This window comes from Poecilia latipinna, unplaced genomic scaffold (genome assembly GCF_001443285.1).
Source record: "Poecilia latipinna isolate Pla-1442-1.1 unplaced genomic scaffold, P_latipinna-1.0 Scaffold298, whole genome shotgun sequence".
Classification (NCBI taxonomy): Eukaryota; Metazoa; Chordata; class Actinopteri; order Cyprinodontiformes; family Poeciliidae; genus Poecilia; species Poecilia latipinna.
Window position 1 is genome coordinate 682,960 of NW_015112914.1, and position 12,535 is coordinate 695,494.

Consider the following 12,535-nt stretch of genomic DNA (forward strand, 5'->3'; position numbering starts at 1 on the left):
GAGACTTGAGTGAGCACCTCTGATATTTTAAAAATAAATCTTGAGATTTTAGCCTGAATGACCATCTTAAAGATCAATCAAGTGCATCTGCATCGCACATTTCAATTTAAAACAGACTTATTGGAGTTCCATCGCTATGCTTTAGTACGAATTTGGACATTTTCATATAAATGCTAAATCAGCAATATTTTACATAAAACCATCAGTGCTGGGAGACGTATGGAGCTCAAAACACTGTAAAAATGCTTTAATTCATATGAATAGGTCATGAAGTAAAAGGACTCACAGAATCACATTAAGAAAAAAGAAAGTAAGTCCTGATTAGTACATTTAAATGAGCAGCAAACATTACACTAAGCCATATGTTTTGGCAATTTCTAAAAATTGCCAAAACAATTCCAAAGATTTTCGGAAGATGGAGGAAAAAAAAACTGAGAAAACTGAGAATAAGTGTTTTATTCTCACCAAATGTCTGTTTGGTGTTTAATTTTAAAGTCAGGACAGAGAAATCATTTTTGCCCACTTATAGCTAGTGAGTTTGTGGAACTAACACAGTCTGGGTGGTTTTGGCCGGAGGCGTGGTTCGCCAAGTCCATCACAAGGTCATTGGAAGGGAAAAAAACAGCAGCACATTTTACACAGCCAATTTACAATAGTTAATTAACTTCAAATATATCTTATCACAGTGTGGGAGGAAAGCATGATAGTCAGAGAAACCCCATGCAGCCAATGGCAAAAAATAAACATTCCTGTTAAACAGCATCTCATTGTCAGGGGGTAAGCATGGATGTTAAAACATGTCTTAAGCAAATAATGTCTAACTTTTGTTTATAGCAAATCTAAGCAATACGAACAATATTAATTTCCTCCTTCTACTGGAAAAAAAAAAAAAAAAAAAAAAAAAAAAAAAAAAACATCCTGGCATGCCCTGCAACTATGTGTCTCTTATAATTTCCATCTATTGTGAATAATGAGCATGTACTGGACAAATGTGCAAAATTTCATCTTTTTCTGCATCATTAGGCTAATACGTTATTATTATTTTTTTTTTAAAAGGTCGAACAAGACTCCTGGCAATTAAATTTCAATGTTCAGCGAGTACACACAGATGGTCAGATATTTGTTAGGCAAAATTAATTTCAAAGTAAGTTATGGCATCAGTTTCATTTTCTTTACAGATTTATTTAAGAAACAAAAATTCTTTAAACATTTCATGTTGTATGACGGTTCTAGTCACTGTATTCAGCTTTCACATGCAGAATGTGGCATTTCACTTTAGAAGAGACAGTTATGAGCGCCCTCATACTCACATGGAAATGTGCAATATTCACATGTTGTTATTAAGGACATTTCCACAAAGACACTGATGGCACTTTAAATGTTATGGCAAATGTCTATGCCCACTCAGAACAGATTTGAAATAGTTTGAAAATAGCCTTCCACCCTGCAGTCAGCTTTCTAAAATAGACATCATTGATGTTATCACCACTATAGAGAGTAATATAAAGGCATAAGAAGCATTTGGAGGATGAGGTCATCGTTTAACATGACCACCACATCCTGGGAACAGCATGAGTCAGGAAAAGGAGATGCTGTGAACCCAAAACCATGTGCTTCTCATGCCAGGTGGGTCCTGCAGAGTGAACTGGCTGTGCACAAATGCTGTATAATTACATGTTAATTTGCCTCTGAATTGTAAGAACAAGCAAAGAAAAAAACAAAGAACCTAAATAATTAAGTTCACCTAAATAACTTAGCTGACTGTCAAAGTCAAGAAAATGGCACGTTAACCAAATTACACAAAATTATATGGCTTAAGATCTCCAAGAAAAGCTCCACTTTGACCTACCAGCACAAGCATCCTTATCCACCCAGAGTAACGAGGTGAGCAAACTTCTGTTTAGTGAGTTTTTTCATACACACATAATTCAAAAAATACAAACAGATTGTGTTCTGACACCCATTACATTACGTCATCTTGCTCAAGTTTGTAGTAGGAGCATCGGACAGGACAGACAAAGTAAGCATGGACAAAATAGATTTGTTTTGGAAATTAAAATTATATGACACTGCTCATTGTTTTTATCACTGACTGTCGTTTAAGAAAATGTATTTATAAATTACATTATTCCTTTCCTGGCCTGTCGGATCTCTTTATGTTAGGTTTGTGATGCTGGGGCAGTTGGTTTTATTTTTTCCTCATCTCAGAGTCCGAAAAGGTTGCCAAGGTGACACCAATTACATTCTACACTACTCTGACTCTTTGTTGTGGTCTGCTTATGTCCTGTATGAAGGCTGAACCTGAAGCACTTCACCAATTACTTTGTAGTAGCACTGAGGCAAGTTCAACAGGAACAACTTACTCTGCTCAGCTTTTTCATAATGATGTGTCAGTGCTGGATTTTAGATGGATGGATACACTAAATTATGTAACTGGAGGGAGTAGCATGTTTGCCTGTAAGACCGACCTTCAGCACAGCTGGTGTTTATGACTCCCTTTCTACTATATATCCCAATAATCCCAGGAGATTTTATGAATTTAGGGCAGACAATCTAAACCCAAGCTGTTGTATCCTGGAGTGTATATCTGACATCTAGCATGGACCTAGAAAGAGTTGTTCCTGCCTTACTTAGGAATTAAAGTGACGTTATATAACTGGTTCATGGTATTGTGCTTTCTGAGTCGACTCTGTGGGAGACATGATGACCAGACAGATCCACGTTTTGCCGTGTCCACTGATGGCTGGAGACGTTCACCAGCCCCCCAGTGGTCACACAGGGATTAGGTGGATTTAGATAATCAAGAAAGTTTCTTAGATAATCAAGAAACTTGATTACTTTCAGACTTCTTAACTCTGAATAAGATTCAAGTTTGAGTTCATTTTTAAAACTGGGACAGTACTCATGAATGAATATGTACGTGTCAATACACGATTATAGCCAAGTGGTTCATTTCCAGCACTAGTCCCACTCACAGGTTGATGTTAAAACACATTATAAAAAATAAGGATAAAAAACTACAGATATAACAAAATAAAAACCACAGGATGATCATATGTTCAAAGTTTGAAAAAATATGCAACTTATTTTTAAGTATAGGATCAAAGTAATTCAAGTGTTTATTGAAGAGAAGTGGGCTGCTCTCAACAACAAAAAAAATCCTAAACAACTAAATCAGTTTGGTCTTTTATCTGGCATGTACATCAACACAAAACAGCTTTGCCAGAATTTGTATTACTGAGTTGCAGAAAAACACGCAAAAACCAAAAAGCAAGCAGTTGTTAATAGATTAGAAGATTTTATTTGATCAAATGCTGTGGTTGTACAAATACAGCCACCTGTGGTTGGCACAACATTAGAATCATTTGCTTTTGGTTGTTGTTTCCCACTTTAGTTGATAATGTGGCAATTATACCACAGCGCAGAAGGTGTCTGCTAAGTATTTACTTTTAGATAATTATAGGCAACAGGCATTGATCAGTACTGTGGCTTATGTTCATACAAAATGTGCAGATGCTGATCTAATCTCACTCCTGACCTTCTCCCTCCAGTTTTTTATATTGACATAAACTGACCCTGGAAATGTAGTAACTTACTTAAGGCATACTTTTGAAATGCTAAAGATCTACAGTGGCATCAAAATGAAAACATTCTTGTCTTTGTGTTCAAAGACAATTATTAAAAACAGTAGTAGTTTTAAACAAAATCATCAAGTGGGGACCTGATTATCAGGAATTAACTACCAAACTCAAATCAATCGATTGTGTGAATTTGCAGATTGGTTTTCTCAAACAGCACAAAGTACTACAAAGGAAATAGAATACTTCAGGTTCTGGTTAAAATACTTTAATCAATATTTAACTGAGTTTGTTTGATTCAACAAAACTACTTAGTAAAAATGAAAATAAGGAAACAAAAAAAACTTGAAAAAAGTAGTATGAAGGAAAACATAAGAAAGTGATGCAGTGATATCATAATCTGATGAAAACATGCATGTTTAAGAACCAATTTCTGATTTGAGACATTGGGATTGAGGCAAAATTAGTTTTGAAACTAATCCTTAGTGTTCAAACAACCAATACACAATTCAAAGCCGAAGGGAAAACCGAAAAAAATAAATAAATAACAATATTAAAAAAATTATTCTTGAATTAGAAATCAATCTTTTGGACAACTGATTCCTAATGTTAACTATCCATCACGGTGACTGATTGACATATGCTACTCATCTCATAGCAAATGTAGGTGTTTTAAATGCAGTGTGCAGTAGGGTAAGCTCAGAAACTGAACATTCACAGATGCAGATGGAGAGACACTATAGGAATTCAAATAATTTTAAAGGATTCTGTGTCCCAAAATAGAAGAAGTAATAATAGCCATGTTGACTAATCCTTTCATTTTAGAGCATTGTGTGAATGTTAATATCATGCTGGCAAGATTGTGTGCATGCTCTTTGGAGAGTTAGAGGAGACTGAAATGAGAAGCTGGAAGAAAAGCTTTCAATAAGAGATCTTACACAGAGTAAATCCCTTATGTTGAGTGTCAGAAAATTGAATTGGAGCCCACATTTGTGGGTTACCACAACTCAAAGGTTTTCAAAGCATTAAATTTCCAGCAGAATTTAAAAAACAAAGACAACACAATGGGAATTACTTAGGGGACGCAAAGATTGTTACAGGATGTCGCATCTATCGACTTCATTCTTTTGTAAGCCAGAACAAAACATCTGTATCTGCAGTGACAGAGGAGTGCCTCCTGGTTTATCAGCATCTCTCTATACAGTTACCATGCTTATACACAAGAGGAGCAATGTATAACGTATAATATTGAACTCCTGAGCCAAAATGTCTACACTAAAGCATTGCTACTTGCCACTACTACTCAGCACATTGTGTTACTATAAGATTAAGGTAGCTATCATTATGATACATGCTTAATAGCATTGTTTAATAGTAGCTGCCTGCCTCCCAAAATGTCCCACCACATTGCTAAAGCCACTGCTCACTTTGGCACATTGTTGCCCCCTACAGGTCTGAAGTAGAACTTGAATGCATTTTTTCTTTCTGTTCAAACTGGTCCAAAAGCAAATAGTATGCTGCTTTGTTGCTTTTTGGGTTTTAAATCTGCCTCTGTCTTTATACCGGGACCTAATACTGTTACTTCTCTCCATTTCCTTGACATGTTGTCATCCATCCATTGCCTCCCATTTGTCTGAGATCTGTTTGGGGTAGTAATGAATCCAGCAGGGGAAACCCAGCCATCCCTCACTAGTGACACTCTCCAGCTCATTCTAATGGATTTTCAAAGCAGTGCATTCTGGGTTTGTCCCAGGTTCTCCTCCCAGTTGGACCAGAACAGGAAGAGGTCTCCTTATCAGATGTTTGAACCATTTCACCTGATGCTGTTCAATTTAGAATATTTCCACATATATACCAGGTAGTTCATTGATAATTTGAACATTTTGTGCACAAAATGAGATGAGATGAGCAATACATAAGTAAATATAAGTGCAATTAAACTGATTATATATATATATATATATATATAAACTAAAACATTTTAAGGGCCTTAAATAAGGTCTACACAATTTGAGTCATCCCTTCTCCCAGTACAGTCATGACTCAGCAACAGGAAATATGGCTTCCATGAGAGAATTGAAAGGCAAAAACTACTGCTGACCAAAAATAGCACATTTTCCAGAAAAAAGTAGACCATGGAAAAAAAGAAGTTTAGATAAAGTGTGTTTAGAATAAATCGGTAAGGGGGCAAATAACTCTAGGAAATTATATTATTCAATATGTAAAAGTCAGGCTGGAAACCAAATAAAATAATCCTTTTAAAAATCTGGCAAGGGACTATTAAAACGGTATTGGAACTGTATAAAAAACAAACATGTCCTATTGTGTACAATTAAGATTCATGCAAAGGAAATCAATCTCCTGAAAAAGCCTAGAACTTTGATTAATTGGTTAGTTAGATAGTTAGATCATATTCAATTATTGAGTTGTTAGAATTTCTTCACTGGGAAACATTTTTTACAATAATGAAGGTTTATACAATCACCACAGAAACATCTTTAATGTCATTAATCAGGTTAAAATGTCACTGACACATTATCAAATGTCAAGTTCATTTTCATTATTTTTTTGGTTGCTCTAATATCATTTGAATGTCAGCAATGTGTTACAGTTAAAGAGAGCAACAATGAAAGCCTCTCCCATTCTGAGTGTGTAGGCTTCTGATACTTAGTAGTCACAAGTTAAAGTAACTTCTCTTCATGTACTTCTATTAATCAGAATTGAAGACTATAAAAAAATATATCAATCTCTTTTTAGGAACACTTACTGCTCAACAACTCCCAAAATGCAGTTTTGGACCTTGACATGCTGACTGTCCTTGCAGCTAACAACATTTCCAGGCAACAAAGAGCATGATCTGCAGCAAAGCTCTGATGCTGTGATCCCCATTTAGATTGGTTTCTGCTTGAATCAGTTACAAAGTATATGATTTATGTCACAGCTTTTATCGTAAGCAGATTGACAAAAAACTGTTTTTTTGGTTTGTTTCTTTTTTTCTAGCAAAACATTCAACTGGCATGCAAAGTTTATTCTGGCCACTTAATCCTATGTGGCTATATTTTTAAATGTGTGAATATTTTCTACTCTACTTTTCTGCTCAGAAGTCCCCAAATCCCTCAAGTAATTTTCAGATACAGACCCTGGTCTTGGTAGCAAAAGTGGTACACCAGTGTAACATCCTTTTCTTTTAAAGCTGTTTTAACTACATCAGTAAATCTATCCTTTTATATTTTCATGTGAATAGTTGCTTTCTCTCAGCAGTACATGTGTCTTCAAGATGCATCTCAGATCAGAGGCATTCTTGTATTTTTTATTACAAAAATTAAATCAGTTACTAAATTATCACATCAGGTTCTAATGGGTAGTATAAAAAGCATGCATCAGGGTTCCTTTATGTTTGTTTCAGAAGATACTTCTATTAAGATGAAACTGTTAACAGTACAGATCTGACATATATATTGTTCTCCTCTTATCTTATTACTGGAGCAAAGAAATTGAAATACATTAAGATATTTAGCTAAATATCATTAAATAATATTTATATAATGTTAAACACCATCAATCTTAGGAGAGGATAAGTTTGAAAATACCCTAATTTAATGTATGACATGTTTTGTCATTAAGTTATTGAATATTTCATCCATTTTAGTTAAAAAACATAAAACAATTTCTGAAGTGGATTTTCATTTGAGAATGTGTGTGTGGATTTGTGAATGACAAGCAACGTAGTGTGAAGCGCTTTGGGATCCAATGGATTTGATAAAATACTGCACAAGTACAGGCCATTTACTTACTAATCCCAAACGTTAAACATCCAATGGATCTCTATGCAATACATCATCCAAAGATGTTGCAGCAAAAGCCCTAACATATTGGTTCCCTCAAACTGATGGGCCTAGCAATGAGCACATTAATCACAGAAACAGCAAAAAGCTCTACTGTAACTCTGGAGGGGAAAAAATCCCATTTGTAGTAGACACAAAGAAATGTGGAAGAAGATACTCCAGTCATTTGACATCATAACTGAACTTTTTGGGTGATATAAAAACAGGAAGATTCATTTTTTTTTTTTTTTTTAAAAAGGTCAATTAAGTTGGATAATTCTGTTAATTTACCAGATTTACTTTTTTAAAACCTCACGAGCTGATAGCAATGTTTCACAATCATTCACTAATAAGATGGAAAGAAAGAAGCAGCATATGCAGATCTTCTAAATTAATTATATTTACAAAAGAAATCAAAAACACACGTTTTAGTATCCTTCAGTAACAGATACAAGAAAGAGAATCCTCAGGATGGATTTCAGCTTGAGCTGCTATCATTTCACACCTGAACAGTGTTCGAAAAAATGACTGGATGGCTGTCAGCAAAATAAATGCTTCACTTGTTTGAATTCCACTCCTTCCTCTTCTCTTTGCTTCAAATGCCAACTGCATGGTATGGTGAAAGTGTTGCAAAGAAGTAGGAAGGATGGTGAAAGGTTCACTTTTTTGTCCTAAGTGCAACCAGTCTAACTGACATCTGTGGCATTTGTGCCCTTGCATTCAGTTTGAGAGCAGTTTTCACATTTTCTGTCAGGTTTGGACTATTTTATAATTGACTAAGTCGTTATAAAAAAGGGGAAGGAACCCCAACTAAAACTCACAGCAGATACACAATATTATAACTAATTTTTATGATTTTAAAGACTTTTCATTGTAGTTTTAATTTTTCATGCCATTTTTTATACAATTCTGGATATTTGAGTAAAGAATTTGATCAACTTTGGACATGCAGTGTTTTTCTTCAATTAGGGAAACACCAAAGTGCTGAAATTGTGTTTTAAATTTTAGGATGTGGTTTGGATCAGTAGTTTCATTTCCATATGCAAATATCTAAAACAAGACGTCTAAATAATTATTCAGAACTAAGAGCCTTTTTGTTTCTCATGATAAAACCTCAGTATTGCTAATAATGCTACAAGTTGGAGCCCTTAACTGGGTTTGACATCACTCCCAATGCAACAGCTTCCAGTTCGACTAAACATTATGCACACAGTAATTTAAGAAACATTGGTTGAAGTGCTTTGTTAGGGAAAGACTGACCTCTAAAGAGATTTTCACTGCCTCAAAATGAGAAGGTAGCAGAACACTGAAGCATTTTGTATGCACACATTGAACCTATTGAAAGGCTCTGCAACTGTTTACGATGACAAACTGTCCTCACAAGTTAAATCAAGGTAATCTGAGAAAAGTGAGGAAGCTAAAATCTGTGAGCTACATTACCAAATCAAAATCAAATGACAGAAAGCAAATGGGATAAAATAACTCATCCCTCTTCTTCATGTAACAAAACAGTAGAAACATTTATTTGTAGAACTTTAATAGATTATCCTATTAAAGTTCTACAAGTTAAGTTCTACAAGGTAAGTTGGAAAATGTCCCCAACTTACCATTATAAACTTTAGAAATGTACTTGTTTTCCTCAGCATTCTTTGAAAAGAAACTTCTCCTTAGTGCTTGTTTTTGTTTAGACAAGACCTGAACAACAAAGCAAAGCTGAAACTTGAAAAGTCTTGCTCTTGGGACAGAGAAAGGCAATGAAGATGAAATATGGATGGGCAGACGTAGCAAGCAACCAAGAGGCTCAAAGATTGGAAAGGGGTCAGATATGAGAGGAAAAATGTTATAGAAACACGTTAGGAGGAGTGTAGAGCTAAAACTCCCAGCTGTGAGGGGACACGATGGATGGGTATTTTGGGGAAACCAGCTGGAAGAAAGGAAGAGGTTTGGTTGTCTCAAGCTGTGCCAGCTGGTGCACCTTCTTCAACTCATAGCTGGAAACAGACTGAAAGTCAGGAAGATGCATTTATGTCAAGTGAACTTTAGCCTTGCCAAGCAAATACATACATAATAGGGGTTCAAGTCAACACATTCAACACCATTAAATAAATGAACATATTAATAGAAACTACTCACACATGAAAGTAGGAAAATATAAAAAGTATTTAGTTTCACTATGCTCCTTAAGGTAAAAAAAATGCAATGACTTAAACGTATTGACCAACAGAACTGCACCATGTTAACAGTCAAAACAACTTTATAATTGCCAAATAATATAAATTTATATTTTATAGTCTCTATTCTGCTTTGTCCCCAAAATGACTGAGGCTGAACTATTTTGAAACAGGACAAATACTTTAGGCTTTAGATATGCAAACCTGGTAAGACAGTTTTTTTTGTTTTTTTTGTTTTGTTTTTAACTGAGATAAGTATATCCCTGTTTTTGTCAACCCTGCTGTTGACAGACCTTATATTTGTTACATTGACTTTCCTCTTGTTATGCCTTTTACAGGAATGTCCCTGCAGATTTCACACTTAAACGGAGTTTGAAAAAGGTCATGATGGGCCGGGACTCTGGAAACTGGGAAAAGCCATTTTGACTTTCAAGGCCTAAATTTACTCTTAGAAGCCTGATAGGTTCTCAAGTTATAATTGTTCTTTAAGGAGCCACATGATAAGCCACTTGGTGTTTTGCAAGCCATGTTGAGGAGTGACTGTGACAAATGCTTTGCTCTTAATTTTGTTGTCAAAATCTATGGAAAATGCCATGGCGTTAAATGTTGCAGTGACTTGGGGTCTAACTCCCACACACTAAGCATTCACTGCCTTATGTGTGTGAATCTAGATTCTAACACACCTTGACAGGAAGATCTAGCTAAAGAGACCCACCAGGCCTAAAGTCACTTTCCTATTGGAGCCGCATGAGGTTTATATGGCGATATGGACTTTTATTGACTGTGCTCTAGGGCTCCCTGAAGATGGAGAGACAGGAGGCAGGAGCTGGACCGCTCGCTGTGACTGGCAATTGGCTTTGTGCTCGCTGGTTCTTGGCTCTTTCCATCACCTGGAGCCTAAGCTTTTGACAGAGGCTGAAACGGCGCAAAGCCTTTGGCTACAACTTTCAACATGACATCAAACTTCTCCAGACACAGCTTGTTGCATCAATCCACCTTTAACACTTTGCAGTTCCTCAAAACTATAAACCAGATTGTAAAATGAGCAAATATGCATAAGGGAAAAAAATTACAAAAAGAAAGAACAAACAAAATCCAAGCATGCTGTCAGCTCCAACTTTTCTTGAATTACTGTTAATTTACAAATTTACAGTTGTATCTGAGTATTATGAATTGTTGCATCAGGCTTGTAGGACAGCAGCATGTCCAAGTTTTTTCCACCTTTGTCCTTTAGTTTCCAAGTGATTGTGAAATAATGTGAAGTCAACATGATCTTTACTTGCTGAATTGTCACCTCTACAATGAAACAGTCAACATATAATCTGCTTTGGCAACTTACTGTAGCTTCATGAATTCTCCTTGTAAATATGCATGGTAGTCTGATAAAATAAATGATTTCTTAATAGTTCAATTCAGTTTGTTTATGTAGCCCCTGTCACTGCTACGGTTTTCATATTGTGCACAGTTTAGATTAGCATGCCTGAATGTATCCTTGTTGAGAACTGGCATTCTCCACATGTGAGCAACTGTAATTAAGGAGCTAATGAGTGAAGCGGTCAATGAGACTGAGAAAAGGACAGATGGAGTGACTGTGAGAGAGAATGGCAGATGGAATCAGATGGAATGACTAGACGTTGGGTAAATGAAAAGAGATGAATGATCACCAATGAATGAGCTCAGTGCATGTGATATGTGTCAGTAGTGGGGGTGGAATGTCCTGTCACTGTCTAATTGTCTTTGTCTGAAATTGCAGTTCCAGTGGACTCCCAGAGATCCCATCAGGATGACCTTCAGAAGCTAATTGAGGGGGAATGGGAAAAATGGATAGGGGGCAGGAAGAACTCTGGAGTATGAATTTGTATGCGAGAAAGAAATCCATTAAATATTTTTATGTTGGGAAATTCTATTAGAATAAAGCTAACATAGTGGGTATTATAGAGAAAAGGAACATTTTCAGCTATGGATAGCTTGAATGTCACACTAGTGTACTTCAGTAGTTTACTGCAGTATTTTAACTAAAGGAGAAAGTATTTTGTTAAAAGATTATTGTGTTGTGGAGAGAAGCTGACTATGTTTATTCTGTATGTGTTTGTAGGGCACAATCTGCTTAATCAGTTATTCTAGAATATTACACCTCACCAGGCAGGTATTCATAAAACAATTACCGCCGGAGACTAAGAGCCTTTTGTCTTAATTTCTGGTAATCATCCACTTCCCAAAATTGGTGATTTAGGTTTAAATTACAACATTTTATGAACATTCCTGTTGGCAATTATTAATGTTTTATTCATAGCTACACTATGTTGTGCATACACTATATATACAACATTTAAAAAGAAGAACACAGTGAAAGCAATGCTGCAAGTCAAAGATCTTTACCAACAACAACACGGCCTTCTGGTGAAGGTGTTAAAAAACATCTGGCAGATCATAAAAAACTTGGTGCTCTGGCAACCTACTTAAACACCCATGAGACAAAAAATAATCAGCTTCAAAAAACTGCTAATTATTAAAACAAATGTTTGTCTTAAATAATATTAAAGTAGGTTACCTCAAAAACCTTTTAAAACAAGATATTTGGCTGAGGTTCTGAGCACTGTGTGTTAAAATAAGTAAAGTCTGGAAGTAGGGGAGCTCCGATTTAAACAGCCATTTCAAACAACTGCCTTTCTGTAAGAAACCTTAACAGATTATTGTCCATCTTCTATTTCCAGTCACTTTTCTGCCTCTAGTTCTGCCTTCATTCGAATTCAGCTGGATATCAAATCAAGACATGCACATAAAACTTTAAAACTTGAAAATGTTCAGCATGTCAATAAAATAGCAATTTCCCATTGGGGATCAATAAAGTATAGTCTATTCTGTGGATTACTGCTAGTTTTTCCTCAAAGTTGTGGTTACAGTTTGAAAAGTAAAAAAAAAGAATATATATATATATATATATATATATATATATATATAT